This window comes from Mustelus asterias, chromosome 23 (genome assembly GCF_964213995.1).
Source record: "Mustelus asterias chromosome 23, sMusAst1.hap1.1, whole genome shotgun sequence".
NCBI classification, from domain to species: domain Eukaryota; kingdom Metazoa; phylum Chordata; class Chondrichthyes; order Carcharhiniformes; family Triakidae; genus Mustelus; species Mustelus asterias.
Genome location: NC_135823.1, coordinates 63,815,014 through 63,826,850, shown reverse-complemented (window position 1 = coordinate 63,826,850; position 11,837 = coordinate 63,815,014).

Here is an 11,837-nt window from a genome sequence, read left to right as displayed (position 1 = left end):
GCCTTTGGACGCAGCACCTCCTGGTTCCTCATTGTTCCCCAATGGGCCAAATGGCCTCCTTCTGCACTGTTAGGATTCTATGAAACCCTTCCGAAACTCATCAGCCACCTCTCCTCCTTGTCCCAGAATCACCCGTGTGTTCTGGCTAAAAGAATCTCCTGTCCTTTATCTTTTTCCAATTTTAAAAGATGCTGCCTTTGAATTTCTGGCAGGCTTCTCCCAACAGTCGGTCGAATTTTGATGAGTGCTTGGAGCTGATGAAGTATGAAATGGTTTTGATTGTCCTCAGGTGGTGTTGATCGCTTTCCCATCGAGATGGTTTTGCAAAACACAGCCTGGGCCCAAACCTGTTCGATTTTGCAGGCAGCTTGGAGTCTAAAATGTGTACTGTCCATAGATGTTGTAATGGGTAGCATAGTTACTAGTTCCTCATAGTTACATAGTTCCTCACTCACCTGATGAAGGGGCAGCGCTCCGAAAGCTTGTGATACCAAATAAACCTGTTGGACTTTAACCTGGTGTTGTGAGACTTCTTACTGTGCCCACCCGAGTCCAACGCCAGCATCTCCACATCATAGCATAGTTAGCCAGGTCTAGCAGGGCCAGTTTTTGCATAACTAGCAGGCTAGTTTTGCCATGACTCATTGTCTTTTGTCTGTTCAAGCAATTCCCAGATGGGTTTGATAAGGCTGTGTGTCTCTTTGTCTGTCGATGCCTTGTTTGCAGCCATTTTAAGTCCATGTGTTTAGAAACACAGAATTTTAAAGTTTGTCCGTACTTCAGCCAGTTTTGTCCATGTTCCACATATTGTATTAATGTCCATTAAAAAGGTGGATTTACCTCATCTTACACTCCACACAGACAGTGACCCAAGCCAGGAATCGAACCTCGGGCCCTGGCGCTGTGAGGCAGCAGTGTTAAACACCGTCACCGTGCCGCCCTTCCCAAGCTATCCTGAAGACAATTTACCAGGATCAACAAATACCTCAGAACTCGAGACACATCAATGGGTTCAACAGCTTCAGATCGTGCACTCTATCCTCCATTTTGAATTCCAACCCTCCCCCACTGGTACCAGTTGGTACCTTCTCATCATGTTTTTGCGTTCAGGCTGAGGTGACCTTTATTCTGCTGTTAGAAGGATTTGTCATTCCCCCCACTCCCGACAGTTGCGGCCCATTGAGCACTTTCCAGCATTTTCATTCCAGCTTCACACCCCCGGCAGTTTCCGGAAAATCCCAGACTGGTGCATGTCGACAATTGGAGGAACAGCAAGTGGCTGTCCACTTGCACACAGGAGACTGACATCTCTGGTGGCACAGTGGTTAGCACTGCTGCCTCCCAGTGCCAGGGACCCGGGTTCGATTCCCGGCTTGGGTCACTGTCTGTGTGGAGTCTGCACGTTCTCCCCGTGTCTGCGTGGGTTTCCTCCGGGTGCTCCGGTTTCCTCCCACAGTCCAAAGATGTGCAGGTTAGATGGATTGGCCGTGCTAGTCCCTTAGTATCAAACAGAAAACAAAGAAGAGTACGGCATGGGAACAGGTCTTTCGGCCCTCCAAGCCTGCGCTGATGACATTGTCCTGTCTAGGCCAACCGCTTGTATCTCTCTATTCCCCATTTGTTCATATGCCTATCAAGATAAGTCTTAAATGTGACGAACGTAACTGCCTCAACCACCTCATTTGACAGTGCATTCCAGACCCCCACCACCCTCTGTTAAAAAACGTCCCCCACACATTTCCACTGAACCTTTCCCCCTTTACCTTGAACTTGTGCCCCCTTGTAATTGTCATTTCTGCCCTGGGAAAAAGCTTCCAACTATTCACCTTATCTATGCCCCTCATAATTTTATAAACTTCTATCAGGTCGCCCCTCAGCCTCCGTCTTTCCAGGGAGAACAATCCCAGTTTATTCAATCTCTCCTCATAACTAATACCCCCCATACCAGGCAACATCCTGGTAAACCTTTTCTGTACTCCCTACAAAGCTTCCACATCCTTCTGGTAGTGTGGCGACCGGAATTGGACACTGTATTCCAAATGTGGCCTAACCAATGTTTTATATTGCTGTAACATAATTTGCCAACTTTTAAACTCGATGCCCCGACCGATGAAGGCAAGCATGCCATATGCTTTCTTCACCATCTTTCCCACCTGTGCTGCCACTTTTAAGGGTCTGTGGACCTGTGCTCCCAGATCTCTCTGTGCGTCAATGCTCCTGATGGTTCTGCCATTTATTTTATAGCTCCCACCTAAATTGGATCTATACCAAAATGCATCACCTTGCATTTGTCCAGATTAAAGAAAGATCAACTTAATGCAAGGTAAGTCCATTCAAAAGTCTGACAGGAGCAGGGACGAAGCTGTTCTTGAGTCGGTTGATATGTGACCTCAGACTTTTGTATCTTTTTCCCGAAGGAAAAAGGTGGAAGAGAGAATGTCCGGGGTATGTGGAGTCCTTAATTATGCTGGCTGCTTTGCTGAGGCAGCGGGAAGTGTAGACAGAATCAATGGATGGGAGGCTGGTTTGCGTGATGGATTGCGCTACATTCACAACCTTTTGTAGATCCTTACGGTCTTGGGCAGAGCAAGCTGTAATACAACCAGAAAGAATGCTTTCTAACCACTGTGCCGTCGTGACGCCCCTTTCAAAATGTTTGCATTAGGGTGAGATTTGTAGGAGAATGTGGGAGGTGATGCTGTTGGTATTCCCATGCACCCACTGCCCTTGTCCTTCTATGAGAGGAAGATGCATGGGCCTGGGAGCTCACTCACGTGTCCTGGTGTCAGGAGCTGGAAGCAGGCTTTCCATCTCCCCTCTCACTTGTGTAGAGACAGACAAGTTTTTTGAATTCATTTGTGGGACTTGGGCGTCGCTGGCTGGCCAGCATTTAGTGCCCATCCCTGGTTGCCTGAGGGTAGTCGAGAATCAATCACATTGCTGTGGCTCTGGAGTCACATGTAGGCCAGACCAGGTAAGGATGGCAAATTTCCTTCCCTAAAGGACATTGGTGAACCAGATGGGTTTTTCCGACAATCGACAATGGTTTCATGGTCATCAGTAGATTCTTAATTCCAGATATCTTTTATTGTATGGAATTCCACCATCTGCTGTGGCGGGATTTGAACACAGTAAGAGTGTTAACAACACCAGGTTAAAGTCCAACAGGTTTATTTGGTAGCAAATGGTATTTGCTACCAAATAAACCTGTTGGACTTTAACCTGGTGTTGTTAAAACTCTTACTGTGTTCACCCCAGTCCAACGCCGGCATCTCCACAGCGGGATTTGAACCCAGAACATTAGCTGAGTTTCTAGATTAATAGTCCAGTGATAAAACCACTAGGCCATCGCCTCCCCTAAAAGAGAAAAAAAAGCAGAACCCAACACTTCAACAGTTTGCATCTATCTCTGCAATGGAAAGAACCCTTTACAGGACACGATTAGCAATCCTGATAATGATTTACTATTGGATGAATCTAGAAACTGATTCCAGCCAGAGGACAATGACAGTCTATAACTGGCAATCTGATTGTATAAGAGTGACTCAGAATGACTCATGTTGCCCTCTGTGCCTTTGGACGCAGCACCTCCTGGTTCCTCATCTGACGCTTTCTTATAGAAACCTGCAGTTATGAAATCACATCCAACTGGTCCATGGCAGTACATGGTATAGTATGGCATGGTGTTCCAATCCAATTCTCTTCCCGTACCTAGTGGTGCACTAAGGTGCTATGTTTCCGTAGCTAGTAATTCCCAGAACAGGTCGCTAGTCTGTGGTCAGGGGCTTATAACTTGAGGGGCACCACTCCACATCAAATGTGGCTGACCAAGAGTCTCTCCCATTCTTACTGCCAGCCATTGGCGTGTTTGGAAGAACTTACAGGTTGATACTCAACATTGTTGGCCGCATCATGAACACACCTTCCTTGACCATCAAAGTCCTGCGGTGGGGCTCGGGGCAGGGATGCTACCCACTGTGCCACAAGACCTCCTAACCCAGTCCATCATGCAAACCAGCCTCCCACCCATCGATTCCATCTACATTTGCCACTGCCTTGGAAAAGCAGCCAGCATAATTAAGGAATCCACACATCCCGGACATTCTCTTCCACCTTCTTCCGTCAGGAAAAAGATACAAAAAGAGGTCACGTACCAACCGACTCAAGAACAGCTTCTTCCCTGCTGCCGTCAGACTTTTGAATGGACCTACCTCGCATTAAGTTGATCTTTCTCTACACCCTATGACTGTAACACTACATTCTGCACTCTCTCCTTTCCTTCTCTGTGAACGGTATGCTTTGTCTGTATAGCATACAAGAAACAATACTTTTCACTGTATGTTAATATATGTGACAATAATAAATCAAATCAAATCAAATCAGAATTCCAGCACCTTGCATTTTGTTTAAAATTAATTTGGAAGCCGCTTGCCACTCATCAGGGTACCAACACTGCTTAGGTGATGCTTTGACATTCCTGATTGAAAAGATTGGTTTTGAAACACAAATAGACAGTCCTCAGCACTGCTATTCCTTACGCTGTTCCCATAATCATGCATTATTCAACACTTCCAATTGTTAGTCTGCCCTAAAATGGACAAAGAGGAGGTTACACGATTATACTAATTACACAGAACAGCTCATGTTCTTCCCAGAAGGAAAGAATACAAAAATAAGTTGGAAAAACAAGGCAGGATTCCTCAGTCATTGGCCAATCTGAGTGGCGGTTGGCTATTGTAAATGGTCTGAGGCATTTTTTCACAAAGCCACATTGCTTTGGATGTAGTCCAATTGTTCAGGCAATGACTTATGGTGTAACCTTACTGCTGTGCCAGAGCAAGCATGCACTTCATGTTGTAACAGAAGCCGCTTCACAAAGGCATTAAAGATTAAATATTTTCCAACAGACAAGATTACTATTGCTACTTCCCGTTGAATTATAGCACCTGATCCTCGCGATCTCTAGATGGCTTGTAAGTTTGCAGGTGACACCAAGATTGGTGGCATAGTGGACAGTGAAGAAAGTTATCTCCAATTACAACGGGATCTTGATCAATTGGGCCAGTGAGCTGATGAATGGCAGATGGAGTTTAATTTAGACAAATGCGAGGTGATGCATTTTGGTAGCTTGAACCAGGGCAGGACTTACTCAGTTAATGGTAGGGCACTGGGGAGAGTTACAGAACAAAGAGATCTAGGGATACATGTTCATAGCTCCTTGAAAGTGGAGTCACAGGTGGACAGAGTGGTGAAGATGGCATTCAGCATGCTTGGTTTCATCGGTCAGAACATTGAATACAGGAGTTGGAACGTCTTGTTGAAGTTGTACAAGACATTGGTAAGGCCACACTTGGAATACTGTGTGCAATTCTGGTCACCCTATTATAGAAAGGATATTATTAAACTAGAAAGAGTGCAGAAAAGATTTACTAGGATGCTACCGGGACTTGATGGATTGAGTTATAAGGAGAGGCTGGATAGACTGGGACTTTTTTTTTTGGAGCGTAGGAGGCTCAGGAGTGATCTTATAGAGGTCTATAAAATAATGAGGGGCACAGATCAGCTAGATAGTCAATATCTTTTCCCAAAGGTAGGGGAGTCTAAAACTAGAGGGCATGGATTTAAGGTGAGAGGGGAGAGATACAAAAGTGTCCAGAGGGGCAATTTTTTCACTCAGAGGGTGGTGAGTGTCTGGAACGAGCTGCCAGAGGTAGTAGTAGAGGCGAGTACAATTTTGTCTTTTAAAAAGCATTTAGATAGTTAAATGGATATGATGGGTCTAGAGGGATATAGGCTAAATGCGGGCAATTGGGACTAGCTTAGGGGTTTTAAAAACAAAGGGTGGCATGGACAAGTTGGGCCGAAGGGCCTGTTTCCATGTTGTAAACCTCTATGACTCTATGGCTGGAGTACTACTGTTTGCAGTGAACCTCTAGACAGGGAAGGTCCACAGAATAGGTGCTTCGCAGGTCTGAAGAAGAATATTTTCTATGCTCCCACAACAAGTATAGATGAATGAGTGCGAGGTTCATCCGAACGTAATTTTAACACAACCTTAGACAACAGAAAGGGCGAAATCGCAAAGGTCCTTTGAACTCGGTGGGATTTTCCGGTCTTGGGGCGAGCGCAGCCATAAAATCCTGCCTAAAGTATCCAAACACCCGACCACTTCCACTTGGGTGGCACAGTGGTTAGCACGGCTGCCTCACAGCGCCAGGGTTTCGGGTTCAATTCCCGGCTTGGGTCACTGTCTGTGCGGAGTCTGCACGTTCTCCCCGTGTCTGCGTGGGTTTCCTCCGTGTGCTCCGGTTTCCTCCCACAATCTAAAAGACGTGCTGGTTCGGTGCTTTAGCCATAATAAATTCTCCCTCAGTGTGCCCGAACAGGCGCCGAAGTGTGGCAACTAGGGGATTTTCATAGTAACTTCATTACAGTGTTAATGTAAGCCTACTTGTGACACTAATAAATAAAATTTTAAACTTTAATTGAAGGACAAAGGCAGCACCAGCAAGTTCCCCTCCAAGCCACTCACCATTCTGACTTGGAAACATATCGGCTGTTCCTTCATAAGAACATAAGAACATAAGAAATAGGAGCAGGAGTAGGCCATTTAGCCCCTCGAGCCTGCCCCGCCATTCAATAAGATCATGGCTGATCTGACGTGGATCAGTACCACTTACCCGCCTGATCCCCATAACCCTTAATTCCCTTACCGATCAGGAATCCATCCATCCGCGCTTTAAACATATTCAGCGAGGTAGCCTCCAACCCCTCAGTGGGCAGAGAATTCCAGAGATTCACCACCCTCTGGGAGAAGAAGTTCCTCCTCAACTCTGTCTTAAACCGACCCCCCTTTATTTTGAGGCTGTGTCCTCTAGTTTTAACTTCCTTACTAAGTGGAAAGAATCTCTCCGCCTCCACCCTATCCAGCCCCCGCATTATCTTATAAGTCTCCATAAGATCCCCCCTCATCCTTCTAAACTCCAACGAGTACAAACCCAATCTCCTCAGCCTCTCCTCATAATCCAAACCCCTCATCTCCGGTATCAACCTGGTGAACCTTCTCTGCACTCCCTCCAATGCCAATATATCCTTCCTCATATAAGGGGACCAATACTGCACACAGTATTCCAGCTGCGGCCTCACCAATGCCCTGTACAGGTGCATCAAGACATCCCTGCTTTTATATTCTATCCCCTTCGCAATATAGGCCAACATCCCATTTGCCTTCTTGATCACCTGTTGTACCTGCAGACTGGGCTTTTGCGTCTCATGCACAAGGACCCCCAGGTCCCTTTGCACGGTAGCATGTTTTAATTTGTTTCCATTGAGATAGTAATCCCATTTGTTATTATTTCCTCCAAAGTGTATAACCTCGCATTTCTCAACGTTATACTCCATTTGCCATATCCTCGCCCACTCACTCAGCCTGTCCAAATCTCTCTGCAGATCTTCTCCGTCCTCCACACGATTCACTTTTCCACTTATCTTTGTGTCGTCTGCAAACTTCGTTACCCTACACTCCGTCCCCTCCTCCAGATCATCTATATAAATGGTAAATAGTTGCGGCCCGAGTACCGATCCCTGCGGCACGCCACTAGTTACCTTCCTCCAACCGGAAAAACACCCATTTATTCCGGCTCTTTGCTTCCTGTCGGATAGCCAGTCCCCAATCCACTTTAACACACTACCCCCAATTCCGTGTGCCCTAATCTTCTTCAGTAGCCTTTTATGGGGCACCTTATCAAACGCCTTTTGGAAATCCAAAAACACCGCATCCACCGGTTCTCCTCCATCAACCGCCCTCGTCACATCTTCATAAAAATCCAACATGTTCGTCAAGCACGACTTTCCCCTCATGAATCCATGCTGCGTCTGATTGATCGAACCATTTCTATCCAGATGCCCTGCTATCTCCTCTTTAATAATGGATTCCAGCATTTTCCCTACTACAGACGTGAAGCTGACCGGCCTATAGTTACCCGCCTTTTGTCTCCTTCCTTTTTTAAACAGCGGCGTAACATTAGCCGTTTTCCAATCAACCGGCACTACCCCAGAATGCAACGAGTTTTGATAAATAATCACTAACGCATCCACTATTACCTCTGACATTTCTTTCAATACCCTGGGATGCATTCCATCCGGACCCGGGGACTTATCCACCTTCAGTCCCATTAGTCTACCCAGCACTGCCTCTCTGGTAACATTAATCGTATTAAGTATTTCTCCTGCTGCCAACCCTCTATCGTTAATATTTGGCAAACTATTTGTGTCCTCCACCGTGAAGACCGACACAAAAAACTTATTTAAAGACTCAGCCATATCCTCATTTCCCACTATTAACTCCCCCCTCTCGTCCTCCAAGGGTCCAACATTCACTCTAGCCACTCTATTCCTTTTTATATATTTATAAAAACTTTTACTATCATTTTTTATATTAATTGCTAGCCGAGCTTCATAGTCTATCCTTCCTTTCTTTATCGCTTTCTTAGTCTCTCTTTGTTGTTTCTTAAATTTTTCCCAATCACTTGTTTCTCCACTATTTTTGGCCACTCTGTACGCAGCTGTTTTTATTTTAATACTCTCCTTTATTTCCTTCGTTATCCACGGCTGGTTCTCCCTTTTCTTACAATCCTTGTTTTTTGCTGGAATATATTTTTGCTGAGAACTGAAAAGGATCTCCTTAAAAAGCCTCCACTGTTCCTCAGCTATCCTACCTGCCAGCCTGCTCTCCCAGTCTACCTTAGCCAATTCATCCCTCATCCTATCATATTTCCCTCTGTTCAAACAGAGGACACTGGTTTGGGACCAAACTTTCTCCTCTTCCATCTGAATCAGAAATTCGACCATATTGTGGTCACTAGACCCAAGAGGGTCCTTCACAATAAGATCCTTATTAATAATCCTTCGCAGTCACTGGGTCAAAATCCCTCCCAGGTAGCATTGTGGGTCAACTTACAGCACGTGGACTTCAGCGATTCAAGAAGGCAGCTCACCACCACCTTCTCAAGGGCAACGAAGGGATGAGCAAACAAACGCCTAGCCAGTGACACCCAAAGGTTAAAGGTTAATTTATGAATGTCACAAGTAGGCTTATATTAACACTGCAATGAAGTTACTGTAAAAATCCCCTAGTTGCCACACTGTGGTGCCTGCTCGGGTACACTGAGGGAGAATTGAGCATGGCCAATCCACCTAACCAGCGCGTCTTTCAGAATGTAGGAGGAAACCGGAGCACCCGGAGGAAACACATGCAGATCAGGGAGAAGGTGCAAACTCCACGCAGACAGTGATCCAAGCTGGGAATCGAACCGGGTCCTTGGTGATGTGAGGCAGCAGTGCTAATGACTGTGCCACCCGCAACCCATGTCCCAAGACTGAGGAGTGGACCCGGGTATCACAGAGGAAAACGGTCTCTTCAAGTATTTTGAAATTTTGGCTTTGAGTGATGAGGCGCCAAAGGTGTTAGTGAGCACCGAGATGGTGGGTGAAGAAGACATGAGTTAGGAAGGACCAGAGTGGTTTTGGGTGAACTCAAATTTAGGAAGAGTGAAAAGTGAGAGGCTGGCTGAGAGTGTCTGGAATAGTTGGGTCTGTAGATAACAAGAGGCTTGGAGGAAGCTTTCTGCAAAGAAGCTGAGGCAGGGGCATAGGCCAGTGACAATTTGGAGATCTTGATAATGGGGATGCGATGGATGAAGAATGAATGCTGAGGCTGCAATGTGACTGTTACTATCACATGTTGAATCATTGCACCCAAAGAGAATGGGAAAAAAAAACTTAAACCGTTTGACTGGGTAGATTAAATTTCAAAGATTATTCAGGCAAATTATCACAAGGTATGCCACACAAATGATGCTACTCAGATGCTCCCCTCTCCCCATTCGGATGTGAAGCCCCCACGTTAATGTGTTAAACTGTTGGGAAGCACAAGAGCCCCACATGAATTAGCGGCCACGGTCCGTTTTATTAGAGGCACGAATTCACTTTACCATCAACTCTGAACGCAGGGTTATAACAGGATCTCCCGCATGCTGTAGTATGCAAATCAATTTCTCACAGCATGTCAGGGCACTTACCCGAGTAGAAAACTCCAACTGTCAGTACATTTGTCAAAATCTAGGTGCTGCAACTTCCCAGGTTGAAATTACCAAAATAAATCTGTACATGTTTTACAGATATTATATAAAAAGAGTGCAATCCACACAAGACTGGTCACCATTAATTAAACAAAAAGTCTCCAATTTTTGATTTTAAAAATAAACACGGAAGACTACACAGGAAACGATTTCCATGAAATGCTACTCGTTTGTTTCACTTAAGTTTAAAAAATGAAAATGAAAAAGCAAGCACAAAAATAGTATTTTGCATGTAATACATTGCTAAATGTACTACACTACAGTTGCACTGGGGTGTGACACTGTTCGAACAGAGGATCAAGCCACTTGCGATGATCAGATTTCTAAGATTGTCGGGACAATTTTTTAAACTTGGGTAAGCCTGATAGCCAGGTGAGTGGGAAAGGCACTCTTCGCCCCTCATGACTGGCACTGAATCGATTTGATAAAAGCAAATTACTGCGGATGCTGGAATCCGAAACCAAAAGAGAAAATGCTGGAAAATCTCAGCAGGTCTGGCAGCATCTGTGAGAGAAAAGAGCTGAGGTTTCAAGTCCAGATGACGCTTTGTCAAAGCTTTGACAAAGAGTCATCTGGACTCGAAACGTCAGCTCTTTTCTATCCATTGAATTGATTTGAATTATTATTGTCACATGTATTGGGTGGAATAAAGTGAAAAGTATCGTTTCTTGTGACTGGTTACAGACAAAACATACTGTCCATAGAGTACACAGCGGAGAGGAGAGGGTGCAGAATGTAGTGTTGAAGTTACAGATAGAGTGAAGAGAAAGATCAACTTAATGTGTGATAGCATCTTTCAAAAGTCTGATGACAGCAGGGAACAAGCTGCTCTTGAGTCAGTTGGTACGTGTTTTCATCTTTTTTCCCCCCGAAGGTAAAGAGAGAATGTCCGAGGTGCACTGAGTCCTTGATTATGCTGGCTGCTTTTCCGAGGCAGCGGGAAGTGTAGATGGCATATCATGTTGGCCATATTTTTGTCTGACAGTATAACTTTGCAGTGCTTCACTTGTGCACACCAACTGGAAAGCACCCTCTTCATAACTCAACTCGCTGGTACATCACTCCCATCCTTAATGTTTTAATAACTCCATGAAAGCATTCAAAGAAAATGAAAACATTGATATTTTTAATGCCACTAATTCATTTCTTCTGAGTTGTTTCCGAGAGGATTAGTCTTTAATTTCTGGAGGATTCAGGAAAACCTGGAGGGTTGGCAACTCGATTGCCCTACGAAGCCCAAAGCATTTCAACTCCTGCTGATCCACTTCCTTCTCTTTGTGTAGCTAAAGAGGGCTCATGTTCCTTCATGGGACATGGGCGTCGCTGGTTGGCCAGCATTTATTGCTCATCCTTAGCTGCCCTTATGCAGGGAGCAGTTAAGAGTCAACCACACTGCTGTGGCTTTGGCATTACATGTAGGCCAGACCGGGTAAGGATGGCAGATTTCCTTTCTTAAAGGACATTAATGAACCAAATGGGTTTTTCTGACAGTTGACAATGGTTTCATGGTCATCAGTAGATTCTTAAATTCAATTTTTTTTTTAACTGAATTCAATTTCCACCATCTGCCATGGCAGAATTCGAACCCGGGTCCCCAGAACATTGGGTGAGTTTCTGGATTAATAGTCGAGTGATAATACCACTAGGCCATTGCCTCCCCTGCAAATGTCAGCAGTTGGCTCAATAGCTACAATACAG